At 33.5% G+C, this 20012-nt stretch overlaps 1 protein-coding gene across 3 annotated transcripts in view; it reads right to left on the bottom strand.

The window, feature by feature from the left end:
- Positions 1-8470: 8470 nt before the first annotated feature.
- LOC131159375 (uncharacterized) overlaps positions 8471-20012 on the bottom strand; it is a 78973-nt gene continuing 67431 nt past the window's right edge. For 2 of the 3 annotated variants that reach the window (XM_058114246.1, XM_058114244.1), the window contains one exon: positions 8471-8929. The gene's annotated coding sequence lies outside the window, so the exon portion shown is untranslated. Of the gene's footprint in view, positions 8951-20012 lie in introns of all 3 variants that reach the window. The other variant, XM_058114245.1, reaches the window with a different exon arrangement.

Here is a 20012-nt window from a genome sequence, read left to right on the forward strand (position 1 = left end):
ACATCATAATTCAGTATAAATCATATGCCACACAATTTTATTTGATATTCATGTTAGGGATCTAGGAACAATAATCACACACACAAGCAAAATAATCACACAAAATAAGAACACCAAATTTACGTGCTTCGGTCTAATCTGACCTACGTCCATGGAGCACAACAAATATACTATAATATGAAAGAAAAATACGAGGAGGAGACACACACTCAACTCAACTCCTCTCATACTTTTCTCTCTCACACCTTCAACACTCTCACGCTCCTCACTCACTCACTTCACTTGCACTCTTCACACAATACAAATGTTCTTATTTATAGATACATAGGATAGATATAGAAGGAAAGGAGTTATTGCATTCTAATGGATAATAAGCACATGGTTTTTAATGGATTATTTGAGCACGTGATAATTGTGTTTTTTGATGGAATGAATTTGGCACACTCATTCTCCTCTGCTGCAGCTCATCCTCTTCAAGGCATTTCCATTTTCTTCATTTTCATATTTTCCCCGTTTCCATTTCAACTTAACAATCTCCCACTTGGAGACAGAGTGATTGTTCTAGTCACCTATGCAAAGAGTCTATCTTTGTTATTGTATATGTAAACAAATAGTGCCCAATTATCTCATTTCAAATTTATATTACTATATTACATAGACATATATACATATAGGTAATTAAGGTAATTATGTCATGTTCAGTATTTTCATCCCTCGATTTGGTGCCACCTAAGTGGGTTCTTAGGGCTTTTAAATTTAAGTAAACAATCAATTTTGAGTTTTTTTTTTTGTTTATAATTGTACTTGAGATAGAGGGAAAAGTAGAATGAGAATTTTGATTTTATTTTCTTTTAATAGCGTGACTACATGTGCACACTTTTCTCCACGTTTTGGAGAAGGGTTTGGAGTGATAAGGAATAATAATATTAAAGGTTCAATAAAGTTTCCACTAACCTGTTATTTTCCTAGGTACGATTAGTTTACCGAATTACTGCTTGTTGATTGGTTTTTAGACTAATCCTAAGTTAAGGAACCTGTAGTCTCGATCTGCATTTACTAGAGTTGGGATCAAAAGTTCGGTTAGGCGAAAGGAAGGTACTAGTACTCCATACACACCCGTTTTTCAAACGGTACTTAATTAATTGTGAATTATTCATAAACTAAATATAATAGTCTTTAATTAATTTCTTAATAAATAAAAAAAAAACATTGAAAATTTTAAAACAAAATATAAAATAAGGTGCAATTTAGGAGTGTCTAAGAAGAATTCTAGAAAAGAGATCTTATTAGATAAACTTCCCTCAAAACTAATATAAGTGAAGTCTGAAACACCTCTTCACCCTTTGTTTAATCATTGGGATACACACATAGCAAAATAAAATGTATATAGATAATTAACAAATACATTCATCAAATGGGAGCTAAAATAGTATTTAAAACATTCCCAAGTTTCCAAAATTTTTAAAGAATATTTTGAAATTTTTTCAACATTTTTCTACAATTCTCTTAATTTTTAAAGACTTTTTCTCCATTTTATTTATTTTATTTTTCTAATTTTTATTATTTTAGTCAAAATAACTCAAATAATTTCTAATTATTTTTTTTAAAAAATTCCTATTTTTTTTTTCTGATTTTTATTATTTTTCTCAATTTTTAAAATTAAAAAAATTAATGAAAAATCAATTTTTAAATAAAAGAACAGAGGAGAAAGAGAGAATTTACAAGAAACATAGGAGAGAAAGAGAGCAGAGAAGAGGAGAATACGAGAGAGAGAGAGAGAGAGAGAGAGAGAGAGAGAGAGAGAGAGAGAGAGGAGCCCGCATGAGAGAAAGACAGTAAAGAATAGGAGAATCACAAAGAAAGAGAGAAAAGAAAGAAGGAAAAAGAAAGAGGAGTCTGCAAGAGGAAGAAGAGAAAGGAGAAAGGGAGCAAAGAAAGAAAGAAAAAGAAGGGGGCTCTCTTCAATGAAAGAGACTTGTTTCTTCAATAATGGCTATTGTCTTTCTTTTGGCCATACAAACAAAAAAAATAATTTTTTTAAATTATTAATAATGTATGTACAACATACATTATTTGTGGGGATACATTACACATATGATTCAATATTCATTGATCTATATAAAATTGTCTCGTGAGATGAAATGATGAGCTGGGTATTACAGTTGTAATAAAGCATTTACCCCCACGAGCATGACACAGTGGAAAGGAGCCGGGCAATCCAGTAGAAGCATTGGGGGTTCAAATTCTGGTTGATGCACTCAGCGCAAACAGAGCAAATGGCTGATCAGGTTTTGATTGGGTCCTGTAACCTTGGTATCACACCAGGGGGTCTAAAGGGCTCATTGGTGGCTGGAGTCCCCCGTCATAGAAAAAAAAAAAGTATTCAATGAGTGTTTGTGTCTCAATTCCTAGCATGATGCCCGAGATTAGTGTTTGATTCAATATTCATTGATCTATATAAAATTGTCTTGTGAGATGAAATGATGAGCCGGGGCATTACAATTGTAATAAAGTGTTCAATGAGTGTTTGTGTCTCAATTTCTGGCATGATGTCTAAGATTATTGTTAATCAAAGACCATTACATTCAATTTAGGGATAATTTATGATTAATTAAGTACCGTTCGTAGAATGGGTGTCTAGGGAATGCTGATACCTTTCCCTTGCAAAATTAAATTCCTGATCCCAATTCTGGTAAAAGCAGACAAAGACTATTGGTTCTTTAGCCTACGTTTAATCTATATGACCAATTAACAAGTTGTAATTAGGCGATCTAATTAGATCTAGGTAAATAATAGGTTAGTGGCAATTCCATCATGTTTTCAACATTATTTTACCCCACCAATCCTGAGACCCTTCAACAGGATGTTGCGACAAGGCCAACTCAAATTGATCTAGGTTAAACTAAATTGACTCGGTTGGGGAAGAGGGTTGCCACATGCCAATCAGCGATGGTAACACATGACGCTGATATTTTATATTTTATGTTATTTTTTTGAATTTATTGTAGCAGGTGACGTCAACAGAACACTCTTAAAATGAAATTTCGACAAACTCCTCATCTGATCTCTAACAACCTCATCAAAGTGACTCAACACCTCTCTATCTAATCTACACCTACACCTCTACCTCCGCATAGAATCCTTTCACATAGTAATATTGTAACGACCCGAAGAATAATGGTACTTAAATAATAAAAAGAAAGGGAAATGGAAACCGGAAACAGAAGGAGGCAGTCGACGACATTGCATTTTGGAAAGAAATAACCGAAGGAAATTACCAAGGCCTCGTCGACAAACACAGGGGATTCATCGACGAGGTATAAGAGGACCTCGTCGACGAAGGCAGGATTCGTTGACGAGGAAATACCGAGAGAGGTTTTGGGCAGTCTGAATTTTGTCGACGAGGAGTGGGTTTCGTCGACGAAATTATTAAAGGACTCGTCGAGGAGATGACATGGCTCGTTGGCGAATCCAGCCCTATAAATAGTGAAGAACTCGGATTTTTTATGGAAATTAAGTGCATAAACCCTCTCTCTCTCATCCTACGGCCCTTTCCCCTTCTCTCTTCGATTTTAGGTTGGATTTTTGATGGTTTGAGGATCTGAAGCCACCACGACGCTCCTGGAAAAGTTCTCTGCAAGTTTATCGGAGCGGATCGTCGGTGGGGCTAAAGTGGAAACCATCCCAAATCCAGGGTAAGGCTTTCTACTCAGTATTTGAATTTTTGACAGTTGTAGGAAGTGTTATACGCGTAGAAATACTGAACTTTAGTTCTGGACAATGTTGTTTCCAAGGTATTGAGTTGGGAACCCTACGGGAGTGGGATAGATTTTCTTAGGGGCTTTTCAGGAATCAGGTAAGGGGATAAACTAAGCTAGTTCTTTTTGAGAAAATGTATGTATATATATAACATTTAATTTTAGGAAAGTAAATATGTTCATATATATGATTTATATTTGAGAAAACATTGTTAAAAATGATGATATATTGAATACGCAGAAAACCTGTTAGTGTGGCATGAGTAGAAATTGTTATGAAATACTGTTTTTTGGAAATGTGTTAATGAGATGGATTTTTATAATGGAAAACCGGCGTACGGGTCGAAATTTTTATATGTTTTGTCGGCGTACCGGCTGTGTTATGTGTATGATTTGCCAGCGTACAGGCTGAGTTATGGATATATTTTGCTGGCGTACGGGTCGTGCTATGGATGTGATTTGCCAGCATACGGGCTGTCCTATGATATGATTTGCCGGCATACGGGCCGAGCTATGGATGTGATTTGCCAGCGTACTGGTTGTACTATGATTTGTCGGCGTACAGGCCGAACTATGATAAAATGTGTAATACCGGCGTACGAGCCAATGATTTTCATGATATATGTATATATGCAAAATGATATGATTGATTTGATAATTAATGATATGAAATATTCATGTATCATAGTTTCAGTATATGTTATATGATATCAGAACCTGGTTGGCTTGGTCTAGGTTAGCACTTGCACGGTACCGTTACTATGTGTCTATGGTCATCATGATCATGATATTTGTGTTAACGCCGCTGTACGGAGTAGTGTGAGATTGGATGGTTGATGTGGTTTTTAAGAAGTGTGTGAGTGCCCCTGGTGTACGAACCAAGTATGGCAAACTCATCAGACTTACAAACTGTACTTTTGACTTGACAGTGGTCGACCAACCATTGTTAGGTCTTGCATTCGGACCACACAACCCTGTCATGTGAGGGTAATACATGACAACAACCAACTAACCTACCAGAAATGTTTTCGTATTACTATTATATGAGATAAAATATATTTATGAAAATACAAAATATTCTGCCATGTTTTGATGATATAAATATGTTTTCCCAGATTTTGACAAAACAATTACTGAATATGTTCTATATGGTATATATATATAACACGGAATACTTATGTTGTCACACACTGACATTAGTTTATTTCCTTTACTGAGAGGTGTCTCGCCCCAAAATTTTATAAATTTTTTAAGAGCCCTGGATAGGAGAGCGGGTAAAGCCCCACTGATCTAGTACAGTAGATTTGCTCTTCGAGAATGGTAAGTATTTTGATAGGGTCGGATGTATTTTGTAAAAATGACCATAAGATATCTTTTTGGGTTGAGTGTTGTGTATATATGTATACAGTGATTGTAATAACTTTGGTATTGTGATGTATGATATAATGAGGTGTTTGTGATTTATGTTTCCTGTTGCTTAAGTTTCCATTATGTGTGTTTGTGATTTATGTTTCCTATTACTTAGGCTTCCATTATGTGTTCTGATGTATCCTTGGTACCCATGGGTTTAGGTGGATTATGATCTGCTGAGCTGAAATTTGTAATATTGATTTTATTATATAAAAAAAATGTGAAAATAAGCAGGTCGTCACAAATATTATCAAGATAACTTGGATATTAAGATCCTATTTGGATCATGAATTTTATTTGAGAAAGGAAAAAGAAAAGAAAAACAAGGAAAAAAAATCTTCATTTTTTATTGTATTTTTTCCTCTATTTCAAATAATAGTAAAATATATATATATTTTTTATAATATGATAAAAAACTAAGGAAGTTAGTGTTAGCGATATACAAACTAAAAATTTCAACATTAATTTGTTATATATTTTATTTTATTTCCTTAATAGTCAAATATGAAAAAAAAAATATTACTTTCCTTAAATAATATATTCTAAATTCCAAGCAAGATATAAATGTATAAAAAAATTAGGTTTTAAATTCCTTATAATTTTGTATTGTGTTGATTCCATTGGAATTCAAATTCCAACTTCGTTTGTGTTTGCATATATAAAGCAACCAAACACTTTAAAGTAGCAGTGCTGATGCTGAGATATTAATATATTCTAATAATTCTAGCGAAATATTATTCACTTTAATCATGGGGCCTCGGCCCCACCCCATGAAAAAAATATGGAGTCAATAATTATTTAATTCAATACATGACTTATTTTTATGAAAATATTAAGATGATGTAAAATAGAACGTACACTTGACTTGGGATAGTATTTATCACGTTTGGTTGTTCCGTGTATAGATAGGTCAATCAATTAATTCATTCATTTATACGTAATTTTGCGATTATTTTTTTATTAAATAATTTATCTCATCAAAATCACTTTGATATTTCTTCTGCACAAACATTTTAAATGGAGGATTCTAAGTTTTAACGTCTAATTCTTAATTAAGGCGTAATTTATTGACCTAATTATCAATATGTAGACTTGACTTCGATGAGGTATTTATGAAACTATGGTATGCATAAAGTAATGAATTATGCATTAAGTCTATCATTGAAGCTTGGTGATTATAAAGGAAATAAAATAGTTGTTCCATTACCTCTATACAATGCTTCAATATTTTTTTTATTTTTAATTAAATTTAAATACAATTTTATTTGTAATTGTATTTGAGATAGCTTAAAAAAAAATACGAAGAATTGATCTATGACTTCTTCATTTTTCTTTTCTTTTCTCTCACAAAATCCTTTCATTCAAATGAATTCTTATAATTTAATATGCATGTTACCAAAATTAGTAAACTCTTTAAAGATATATAGTTGGAACTTGGAAAATATTTAAAGAAAGGAAAGGAAAATATAAGTTAATTTCCTTTTTTATATTTAGCTATGAAGGAAAGTAAAAAAGAAAAAAAAAATGTTAATCAATAAAAAATTAATTTTATGTATTATTAACATATAACATTACTTCATAAAAAATTAATTTTATATATAATTATCATTTAATTTAACATCACTTGATCTAAACAATAAACTTTTTACATACCGAATCCATCTATCATTGACACTTGTCATGTGGTCATATTTAAGGGAGAGGAAAGAATAAAAGATCTTTACTTTTTTTTTTTATTACATAGGAACTTCAACCACCAACGAACCCTTCGGACCCCCTAATATGACACCAAATCTACAGATTAGCGTCCTCCGCCTCAAGTCATAAAAGATCTTTACTTTCTTACAACTATGATGGTATAACTTAGGCAATGTCGAGAGTTTCAAAATTGCATGTAATATATAAAGTATGAATGATCTATTTATAATTTTGGTTTAGGTGTAAAATTGTCCTTTGAGCATAGTGAACAAATAAATAATGTTTTTTATGATGAGATATTGTTCGCTTTGATTCAATTAAACCTCACGGTTTTAATCCACAAAACATAACTCACAAAGTTGAAATTTAAATATTTTTATATAATCAAATTTTTTTTAATACACACTCATGCTATTAGTGGGTTCCAAATTTTATTTTCCCAATTCTCCAAGATTACTTTGGGAAAGAGTTATTTTTCTTACTTCCTTTGGACTCATTCTTTTGAAGTTTTAGATTGGAAAAACAGTTTTAATTATTATTTTTTTTTTTTGTGATTTTTTCAGTGGGATTTCTTTTCTTCATTTCAATATAATTTGCATGAAAATTGCACATAACAAATTTTGGAACAATAAAATTATTTAAGCATGTTTTTTGAATTATTATATGATTTATTTTCATATATCGTTAATTTTTTTAAAAATAATAATTTAATTATATTATTATGTTTATGACAACGATTAAGTCAAAAACTAGGTGTTCAATTCACTTATAAATTCAACTTCCTAAACATATTCTAACAATTATTTCAACTTAAATTATTAAATTAATATTATTTTCTTAAGCTATCTAATCACAATTGAATAAAAATGATAAAAATATCATTTTATCCATATTCAACAGGTAACTAACGATCAACTAGCAAGGTTCATTTTGCTACTAAATTTAAATTTCAGGCAGTTTTTTTTATGGTTTTCAAGAAAATGAGGGATGGAGTGTAATTTTTTTAAAAAAATTAGAGTATTACTAGATTTCACCCTTAGTTTTAAACCAAATAAAAGTTTCAGGTTCAAACATTTAATTTATTCAAAATTTATTTATAAAAATTACTTTTTTATGAAATATTTAAAAAAAAATTATCTTTTTAACAAACCTCAAGAGGTCTTTAAAGCCAAATCTACACATATCTAAACTTAAGGTCCCAACTTTTGTGACATAGAAAATTTAAAATTCACACAAATCCAACTTCAAATTCAAATCAAGACTCAAAATCTAGAATCCATTTAGTTTTTAAAAAATAATTTTCATTTTCGAAAAGATTACAAAAATATTAGTAAATTTTTCATTTTTACAATATTTGTATAAAATAAACGAACAATAAACAATTTAATTACTATTTTCTTATTAAAATAATTTTATTTAGCATTTCTGATTTTTCAAATAATTACAAAAAATACAATATCACATTATTTTCCAATTAAATTTTCTTTATTTTTCTAAAACTTCTAATTCTTACTTTCCACATAGCATAAAATTCTAATTTTGGGGCAGATTATGTATAAAATTTCTTCTAAATCCACAAATTCAAAATCAAACCCCAAAATCCATAATTCTAAATATTACTTGATATAAATTTTAAAAAATTAAAACACAAGTTCAGCGCCATGTTTAAGCTTGAAATGCAATACAAGAACGAGAAGAAAAAAGACGAAGACTAAAAAAACATGCATGCACATGCGCACATGCAGGCGGGGTATGGTATCATGCTGCACCGGCGTGGCTGCAATATCCATTACACACGAGTTCCATATCTAATTTTGCAACCAGGTGGCAAGGAAAAATTTGGGGAAGACGACCTCTATATGCTAAACATCATCAGCACTCAAAAGGATCATATCATGGAAAGATTCTTACCTTACGGAGCAACAACATTTGAGCTGAAAAAGTTACCTTAATTGACATTAAAAACGCAGGCATTTTGCAGCAGAAGCAAGATGCCAGCCCAGCAGTCAATTCCCCTGCAGTATTCTATTAAACCTCCTAGTCTCGACACCTCGGCTTGCTACCTACAATCAAAGCCAACCAATCTGATTGACTGAAGGATCAATAAATCATTCCGGAAAGGAAGGAAATGTGCATATAAACTATCAGGTAGTATTTCAGATACTGCAATGAGGCCGATGCCAAGACAGTGCTTCAAGAAAATGAACTATGGCGCCGCCGTCATGACAACTGCTGCTCCCATCACTGTTATAGTTGTTTGTGGTTTACAAGCATTCTCCTAGGACATTTTCAAAACCACACCACCCCAAACTTACATAGAGACGAGAAACACGGTTTCACATTTAGGAAACGGAAGATGCATTTATAAATGCGTGTTTTTTATAACCTGTAACTCATTGGCTGATCTATAAATAGCCCACATGGGCCCCTATAAGGTGCACCCGTCTGCGAGGCTTGGGCTGCGGGCTGTGTAGGTTGCTAGTGGCGCATTGTGTCACTTTGTTGGAGATGCATCATGCTAGAGCATAGGATTCCATTTTATAGTCTAGGTTATTGATTTATGAAGGATCATCCAGAATATAAATGTTTCTTAGGTTTAAATTTAAGTTTAAATTCACAAAGACAACCAGTGAATGAAAATAAGACATTAATAATATTAAATGACCAAAATAATCATTAACACTCCCCCTCAAGCTAGAGCGCATATTTATATATATATATATATATATCATATCATATGCTCCTAGCTTGTTACAAAAGAATTTAACTCTATCCAAAGCTTTACTGAAAAAATTAGCAAGTTGGAATTTGAACTTCACATAAGTGGTAGTAATGAGCTTCAATACAAGCTTCTCTCAAACAAAGTGACAATCAACCCCAATGTGTTTTGTCTATTTCATGAAAGACTGGGTTGGAGCTTGGAGGCCATATGAATAGTAGCTTGATTATCACACATCAACTCCATAGACCAAGAATATAGAAAATCAAGTTCTTCAAACCAACAAGTTTACATGTAGTGTGAGCCATGACCCTATACTCTGATTTAGCACTTGACCTAATGTCATGGGCCGAACACTTCACACCTTGTGAAGGGTTGTATGACACTAGTTATAGCACACAAGCTTAGCTAGTCATCTGAAAGTATACCACGGTTTCACCACATGATCAAATTTACAACCATTGAATGCAAATAAAGCAGAATTGTTGAGCAAACATAAAAGCAAATGAGCGAGACAATAAATTGTAAAGCAACACAATTCATTATCACAACTATGTAGAAAACATGTTTAGTGAGAGATGCAAGTAACTTAAACATGTTTATAATAGCTAGTTAGCTTAATAATGATTGATGATTGATGAACATTCACCCCCCCCCCCCCCAACCCTAAAGAGCTTTTTATGCTATTCTACGTCTAGCATTAGGAAATATCAAACTAACCAAGAATTCACTCCCATTTTTTACCAAAGCATTATCCTACTCAAATAATAAAACCTACAATATTATCTACATGATGGTTACTCGTCCATTCACACAAGACAAGCAATCAAAAGCAACCATAATGTCTTGAACAAGCTTGGCTTGTGACATTTTCCCCCACTTATGCAATCGACGTCCTCATATATTTAGACATTAAGTACTCTTCAATTTTGTCCATGAATAGTTCCATGTCCTCTCCTAACATCCATATTTTAATCTCTGAGGGCCTCCCACTTCACTAAGAACTCGTGTTGCTTCTTCCTTCATGATGTGAACTTGGTATGTAAGGATAACTTCAACTTCTCGTCAATTGAGTTGTTACATCTTTAGTGGTGCTTTGGTTGACTACCTTCAGTTGGGATATTCACTGTCAGTGACGAATGGCTTGACAATGTGAAAAACATGATGCTCCTTTATTCAACATAGAGGATCAACTTTGTAAGGTGCCATCTCGACTTTGGCCAATATGGGAACTAGTCCTTCATATTTGCAAAGTAGTCTCCTATCTCAACCTCATAGTGACTTGATCTATTCTAAATGGAGCTTAATATGCACTAAGTTATCCATGTTGAAGTGCAACAATTTTCTCCCTTGATCTTCTTTATCCTCTTTGAAGCTTTCTCTAGGTAAGCTCAGGCGAGGCTCTTGGACTCTTTCCTTTGTACAACATGTCCATTGTGTGAGATAATAGCAACTACTAGCTTATTACAAGCTTAAAAAGATTCATGTTGGTTGTTGAGCTCTTTTGGGTGTTAAAACAAAATTAGCTGTGTCAAGTAGCTATGCCCAATTCTTTTGGTTGGTGGTGACAAAATCGCACAAGTATTCTTCAACTAGAGCTGATTCTCTTTGTCTACTCATCTATTTGTGGGTGGTAGGTTGAAGAGATGTCATACTGTGAGCCAAGGATTTTGAAAAGCTTTTTGTTTAGAAGTTCCTTGTGAATCTTGTATCTCATTCACTAATAATGTATAGGGGAACATCCCAATACTTGACAATGTGCTTGACGCACGATTGTGTGGGCTCTTCTGCCATGTAGTATTGTGGTGCTAGTGTGGAAGTACCACTTAGAGAACCTATCTATAACCACAAGTATAGGCTGTGTCCTTGACTCAGGGCAAGTTGGTGATTGTTAATAGTTATTTGGTCATTTAGCATTATTAGTATGAGTTAGAGTAATGTTAGTGAGTGAGAGTTAGTAAGGGTAATCCCATGGTCCATTACGTAGCATAACGACTGTTACATAATAGGATTTTGAACTACCGAATCCGCTACAGACCAATATTGCAGGGAGGATGAAATTCATGGCCGTAACGCCTATTATGGACAGTCTCGTTATGGGCCGTAACATTCCGTTACACATCTTTATGCTGCCAACAGTGGGTTGCGGCTCATATCATGTTTAATTCCTGTATGTTTCTCATGATTCCCTATTCCCTCACCCAACTACTCGTCTACGCTAGATCTACTAGTCCAAAGCTTATAAACAAAGAAATTTACCTCTTATTTACTATTTGAAGCTGAAGGAGGAGAAGAACCCGTCAGTTTCCAGCACAGCCAACATTTTCTCCCTCCTGTTTCCCCAATTTCCAAATCTCGAACCATTTCTTCTTATTTCAGGAAGAATTTGAGTTAGGAGGCTTCATCTTGCAAGTCGACCACTCGAGCCCTTGCTCAAACTTCCTTGATTGTTCAGCAGTACAAGAGCTCCCGTATGGTCTTCGACGACTCCTTCCCTCTTTAGGTACGTTTTTTTCCTCTTTTTTCCCCCCCTTTTTTATTGTTTAATATTTATTTATAATATTTTAGGGCCTTAGGCTAAAGTGTTGATTGCTAAGACCGCTGACCTTGAAATAAATAAACAATTAATTAACACTGTCTTATTTTATTAATAGATGAAAGATCTAATATTTTAAAATTTTAATTATTCAAAGATTTTGAATCTTTTATTTTATTTATGCAAGTGAAAATATTAAATATTTAAATACCAAGTCATATTCTAGTTGTAAACAATTTATTTCCTTTAACCAAAAATTATATTATTTTATTTTATATCTTATGTGAAAAAAATTTAAAGTTTTAAGGTATTTAAAAACTTTATCTATTTATTTAGTTAGTAAGTTGCTTTATTTTTAAGCAAGTTAAAAGATTTTAAAATTTAAATACCAAGTGGTATTCTAGTTCTAACTTCTAACTATTTATCCTCCTTAACCAAATATTATATTTGTTTTTATATATTTTATATCTTATATAAAAAATATTTAAAATTGTACTTACTTTATCTATTTATTTAGTTAGTAAGTTTCTTTATTTTATTTAAGCAAGTTAAAAAATACCATGAGAAATTGAGTATTATAGTACTACTAGACTATATATTATTTTTAAGTTTATATTTTATTTTTTATGTAAAAAATATTTAAAATTATAATGACTATTTAGTATTTACTAATTATGTTATATCTTCATTCTTCCATAAGGACCACAACTTTGTATTTCTTATGTGTTTTGATGTAGAGATCATCAAATAAAGTCTATCAAGAGGTCACGTGACAAAAAAGGAACTAAAAAGGTACTAGTGAGGGCATTAGTTGGTATTTTGTTACTCCAGTGAAGGGTAACAAACATGTTATTGTGTATAAGTTGTGTGGGAAGACTATAAAAGGAGGTATTACATGATTGAAACAACACTTGACACATAAGCAAGGTTAAGAGGTTGTATGTCCAAATGTAACCACACAAATAAGAGAACATATGATCAAATACTTGCAACAATATGCTGAGACGAGAGAGAGAGAGAAAAGGCAAGAAGAAGTGGAAACTCAAATTAAAGGAGATTTTGAGAATTTGAGTGATGAAGAAGACTCAGAAGACAATAGAATGAGATTTTCCCAACAAATAGGCATGCAGTCACAGCAACAATGGGAAGAAAGACAGATTTTGGGCAAGAACTATTGGAGGGGATAACATTTATGAAGAGTGGGGTGATTAATAGTGGCGATGCCAGTGATTTTAGTAGAGCTCAATCACATAATGTCCAAGAAGCTGGAGGTAGTTTACGGCAATGGATCAATCCTGATGCCCTTGAAGCTAGACTATGGGCAATGAATTCTAATTTAGAAAGAAGCAACTAGGAAGCAACTAAAAACAAACACTAAACTGCTGAAAAGTTTAAGAAGTAAATTAGGAAAAGCAATTAGAAAATTCCTATTATAATCAAATTGCAAGAATTGTAGCTTACTCTCCATTTATGCAACCTATGTTTGATGTTGCTATAGAAATTGAAAAGGAGGTGAAGGGCCCATCAAATTATAAGGTCTTTGAAATTTATTTGGAGCAAGAGTATTGGGAAATGAAGGATTACATATCTTCTTTTTTAGAATTTGGAAGGAGAGAGGTGTAACCATTATGTGTGATGGTTGGTCAAAATCAACTAGAAAACACATAATAAACACTGTGTTCCATAAGTCAATAGATGCCTCTAATGCGCTAAGTTGAACAATTGAACATTATTTTAGGTAATTTTTAATTTTGATTGCCTATGTTGTAGATTTGTATATTTAGTTTATTGCAATAAAGACAACATATTCCATAAGTCAGTTGATGCCTCTGATGCGCTAAGTCGAATTATTGAACATTATTTCAGGTAATTTTCTAATTTTGATTGCCTTTGTTATAGACTTGTATATTTTTAACTAGGTATTAGTAATAATAATTATTAAATCTATAATTTCATTTTAGATTAATGGATGAGATTGTTGAGGAAACTGGAGAGGAAAATTTTGTCCAAGTAATGACTAATAATAAAGCTGGAATAAGGGTAGGAGGGAAATTGTTAATGCAAAAAAGGCCCAATCTCTACTGAATAGCATGGACAGCTAATTGTATAGACCTTATTCTTAAAAGCATTGGTAAGAAAAGTAATGTGAAAAAGATCTTACAAACAATAACCTCATTTATTTACAATGACACATAGACAATGAATTTCATAAAGAAATTCACAAATAATAGAGAATTGGTTTGTCCTGCTGTCACTTGATTTTCCACCAACTTTATTGCCTTGAAAATCATTGTCGGGATAAACAAGCATTGAGGGAAATGTTCGCATTTGATGCTTAGGAAAATTCAAGGTTTGGGATGGCAAAATTAAGCCCAACATATGATGCAAAGAAGATTATCTTAGGGAAATTGTTTTGGTGAAAGACCTTCGACATCATTAAAGTAAGAACCCTTGGTGAAAGTTCTTAAATTGGTTGTTGATGATGAAAAACCAAACATAGGTTCATATACGAGGTAATTGATAGGGCAAAGTTGACCACTCAGAAAGATTACTGATTCTACAAATATTATTGGAAAGTAATTTATCACTGTTGGAGTTTTCCGTTGCATCAAGACCTCCATGCAACTAGTAAGCGTAAACAAAATGCACTTTCTTATTATTGTAACTTTTAAATTATATAAAATATTATATTGTTATGACTTTGCTTGTATTAAAATACTATTATTGATTAATATGTTTGTGAATTTAATTTTAGGATATTTTTTAAACCCCAATTTCTTCATGGTGCTCCACCCTCTCTTGAAGTTGCTAGAGAAATCATGGATAAGGTTAAAAAAGTGATAACTAAGTTAGTACCCGATATAAATACTCAAATTTGAGCTATTAATCAAGTATTAATTCAATTGAATAGTGAATTATTTGCATATTCTATAATAATTTCTATAATATATCTAATTAATTAATTATACTTCACAATCATCCTTTTCTAGCTATTGCTATATCGAGATAGGCATGAAGCATTTGGAACCCCATTGGCTCAAAGGGTAGTCAAACAAACAAATCCTAGTAAATGTAGCTAAATAGTGGATGAATGGATTCATTCTATCATATGTTCAAATTTGACATTACAAATAAACACTATATTGATATATGTTCTTCTTCAATTATTCCATGCAACCAAATGGTGGATCCACTATGGCATGTGTGCTCCTAAGCTTCAGAGAATAGCAATTAGAGTTCTTAGCCAGACCACATCAGCTTCAAATTGTGAGCATAATTGGAGCACCTTTAGCCTCATCCACATGAAAACAAGAAATAGCAGTACATGAGACTACAAAAAACTTGTTTTCGTGCATTACAATATAAGGCTAACATTAAGAGACACAATAAAGAGAAGCTACTAAGAAATTAAAGAGAGCTTTAGCCCCATCAACTTGGACTGTATTTTCGAAGAAGATGATCCTTAAGTCCATGGTTAAAAGGGAGAGAGACACCATTACTTGACAATAAGGACAATTCAAATTAGTTAGATGAAGATGCTGGTGGTACTACTAAATGAGTTGATTAGCTAGTAAATGTGCATGATTTGAGTTTAAGTCCTAAAAGTACACAAAATGATGATAGTCGTGGTTTAAGCCCATCAAGTGATGATGATGGTAGAGGTGGTGGTAGTGGTGTTGGGGTTGATGGCGGTGGTGTGTGTATAGACTTATTTAGTCATTTTATGTCTCATAATTAATTGGTTCTCAATTTCAATTACATTTCTAAATTTTTAGAGGTGGTGGTAGTGGTGTTGGGGTTGATGGCGGTGGCGTGTGTATAGACTAATTTAGTCATTTTATGTCTCTAATTAATTGGTTCTCAATTTCAATTACATTTCTAAATTTTTTTACTCATTAAGTAGCGCAAACTATAAAAAAAAAAATGTACCACTTTTTTTTTTGTAAATAGTGCACTAAAATTAATACAAAAATCATGCTGCCTACTAAAATTTGTTTATGGGTTGAAAAAAAAGCAATCAAAATTCATTAAAGATCTTGCGTTAAAGGATTCCATGCTTATTCTTCAATTTTGGTATGGTTGTGCACGCATAAAAAAAAAAAAAAATCACAAATGTTATGCCCGCTTCTTGTTACGTAACGCCTGCATCTCCTACATCTTGCAAAACCCGCAACCATTGCGCAAAATTACCCGCGACCACATTTTAAAACCATGGGTAGTCCTACAATTCGTATATCATCTGGTATCTCTCACAAGTCCTTGGATTATTGACACTACTACTACTAACCATATGACAAGTGTAAGCAACTTCTTTTCTGTCCTCCAATATCCTAAAAATCTACCTCAAGTTACCTTGTTGATGGGTCCACAACTATAGTTAAGAGGATAGAAATAGTAAATCCTACTCCCTCCATCTCTTTTTCTTCTATTTTGTACATTCTTGAGTCCTTTTTAAATCTCATGTGGAGTTAATGAGCTTACAAAGGCACTAAATTGTTCTATAACCTTCTTTCTTGATTCTCTAGTTATTCAAGATCTGAAGACGAGAAAGACAATTGGCACAAGACATGAAGCTTTTGGAATTTAATACTTTGAGTTGCTCTCTTTTCCCATTGCCTACATGACCGCTACTAAACCATTTCAAATCCATTTTCGTCTTGGTTATCCATCTTCAAACAAATACAAATAGCTAGTTCCCAACTTGAGTTTTGTGCATGTCTTGAGTGTGAGTCTTGTTAGTTGGAAAAACATCATCGTGTTCCCTTTGCTTCCCAAGCCAACAAACAAGCAAATAATCCTTTCATGCTTTTCCATTCTCATGTTAAGGGTCCTAGTCCTGTCACGTTGAAATTGCAATTTAAATACTTTGTTACATTTGTCAATGGCGACTCCAGGATGACATGGTTGTATTTAATGAAAGATTGTTCTGACTTGTTTAACATATTTTGTGCCTTTTGTTCTCAAATGTAGACTTAGTTTGAAACACCGATCAAGATATTTTGTAGTGATAATGCTAAGGAGTAGAGCAATACCCAATCCAGAACCTATATGACTAATTCTAGTATGATTTATCAGTCATCTTGTGCCCACTCCACAACAAAATGGAGTTGTAAAACGAAAAAACAGGCATATTCTAAAAGTCACTCATACCCTATTGTACCAAATGAATGTTCCCAAAATTTTTTGGAGTGATGTTGTGCTCACTGCTTGCTCTATCATTAATAAAATGCCACCCTATGTCCTTGGTGGTAAAATCCCATATTCAGTTATCTTCCCAAAGGCTTCTTTATTCTCCCTTCCTTCTTGTATATTTGGTTGTGTGCCTTTTGACCATCAGTTAACTCCACGAACAAGTATGTTGTATACTCATGTTATCAAATATATTTTTTTGGGGCTATATTCGTATACTCAAAAAGAATATCAATGTTATAGTCCTACTTTACGTCAATTCTATGTCTGCTGATATCATCGTTTTTGAGTCTACACCATATTACTCTGATTCCTTGTGTTTTGTTGACCTTAAGTGCATTGCCTTCTAGATCGTAAACAACCGGACTGAAAAGGCTAGCCTGCGCTTGCAAACAAGCCTTCCCTTTCGTTTGGCTTGGGACTGTGAGACCTAACACTCTGTCTTGTGTTTAAAGAGCAGAAGAGAAGAGCTTAGTTGAAGGGCTAAGCCCGACCTTTTATGGATGGAGTGAACCCCATTGCTAAGTAAGAAGAAAGGGCATAGACAGAATGAGACTCTAGTATATGTGCCCAATCCTCCTACATCTTCATTTGGTTTGAGTCCTCGCTACATGGATTATCCCAATTTGTAGGCATACACACTGCGACTGAAGGGAGGAGAGCCTCCTCTAGCTTCAACTTCTACACCTTTAGTTCCCTCATCAAATGATACAATCTCCCAAGATCTTGATCCTCCAACTGATATTCAGAAAGGTAACCACAGTTGTACCCAACATCCAATGTCTAATTTTGTTTGTTACGATTTCTTGTCCCCCTCATATTACTATTTTTTTAGCACTACATCTTTTGCTACTCTCCCAATATCTATTTCTAAAACCTTATCCCATTTTGGGTGGAGGATTGCAATGATTGAAGAAATAAATGCACTTTAGGATAGTGATACTTGGGATTTGGTACCTCCACCTCTTGATAAGTTTGTGGTTGGTTGTTGTTCGGTGTATATTGTGAAGATCAATCCAAATGGTCCTATGGCTCGATTGGGAGGCCCACCTTGTTGCTAAGGGATATACTCAAAGTGTATGGTTTGAATTATTCATAAACATTCTCTCCAATCCCTAAACTTGCTTTAGTATGTAAGTTCATCTCCTTAGACACTACTTCTCGCCAGCCTTTACATCATCTAGATGTGAAGAATGCTTTCCTACATGGTGATCTTCAGAAGGAGATCTATATGGAGCAAGAAATCATCATACAATTTAAAACAATCTCCAAAAGCATGGTTTGGTCAATTTTGTCGTACTTGAGTTTGGCCTCCAACAACGTGGAGTGGAACACTATTTTTTATTGTTACACTCCAACTGGTAGGATTTTTCTTATTCGGTATGTGGATAATATTGTGATTACTGGAGATGATGATCAAGACATCCAAGATCCAAATATTTTCCTATAGACTAAATTTCAGGCCAAGGATTTGGAACCATTAAACTACTTGGGTGTAGAAGCATCAATATTTCGTACGGGAACAGTCTTGTCATAAAGAAAGTACATTCTTGATCTTTTAGATGAGACGGGGTTGTTGGGATCTAAACCTATTGATACACTAATGGATCCCAATACTAAGTTAGTGTCAAATATGAGTCATTTGTTGCCTAACCTAGGATGGTATTGGAGACTTGTTTGAAAGTTGAATTATCTCATAGCTACTCGACCAGATATATCTTTCACAACAAGTGTTATGAGTCTGTTTTTCGATTTTTTGAGAACAGCTGATTGGGATGTAGTAATTCACATTTTGAGATATCTCAAAGGTGCACTAGGGAGAGGTCCCTTATATCAAGATTAGGAACACACTCATATTTTGGGATATACAAATGCAGATAGGTCGGGTTGCCTTTTGACCTAAGATCCACAACCAAGTATTGTATTTTTGTTCGTGGTAATTTTGTTTCTTGGAAGAGTAACAAACAAATTGTGGTGGCCAGTAATGCCTTTGCTTCAACAATGCCAAACTCTGATGCCATCTTGGATGGCCTGTCCACAAGGTGTCATAACACACTTATAACAATGTTTGCCTTAGTCCCCAACTCGAGGCACAAAGAGTCGGTTAGCAATCCATCCACTAACCAAGCGTGCTTTTCCCTTTTACACCTACTTTATGATATTTTGGGCAACTAGATCTTTGACAAGGTTCTCCTCAATGCTCTCCCACATTGTTGTGGTAACCTTTATTGTTAAGTGTGTTACCAATTGTAAGGTCTTAAGCTTGGCCTTCCAGCTCAATGCATATGCAACTCAATTCATACGCCCTGCCTCGTGCTTAAAAAGAAAAATGACACTCCACTAAGAATTCTCGTCAATGGACTTGCTTGGGGTGACTTAGGCTATGTAAAGAAATGCTTGAAATTTGAGTTAATAGTTTTTACCACAAACTTATACCCAAGTAGGTAATGCCAACGCATAGATGATGCATCACCACTAGCATCTCCTTCTCTTAAGCTATGTATTTCAACTCAACTTTTCCAAGCTTAACTTTCTTGTACATAAAAATGTCCATTTTATAACAGTACTCCTCCAAGGCAATAATCTGATGCATATATTTGCACTTCAAAGGGCTTAATGATTTCTGAAAAAGCAAGTATCAGATCTTGCATAATGGCTTCCTTCGAGTTGTCAAAGGCTTCATACTCTTTTTCCCAGTTCT

Source organism: Malania oleifera, chromosome 7 (assembly GCF_029873635.1).
Source record: "Malania oleifera isolate guangnan ecotype guangnan chromosome 7, ASM2987363v1, whole genome shotgun sequence".
Classification (NCBI taxonomy): Eukaryota; Viridiplantae; Streptophyta; class Magnoliopsida; order Santalales; family Ximeniaceae; genus Malania; species Malania oleifera.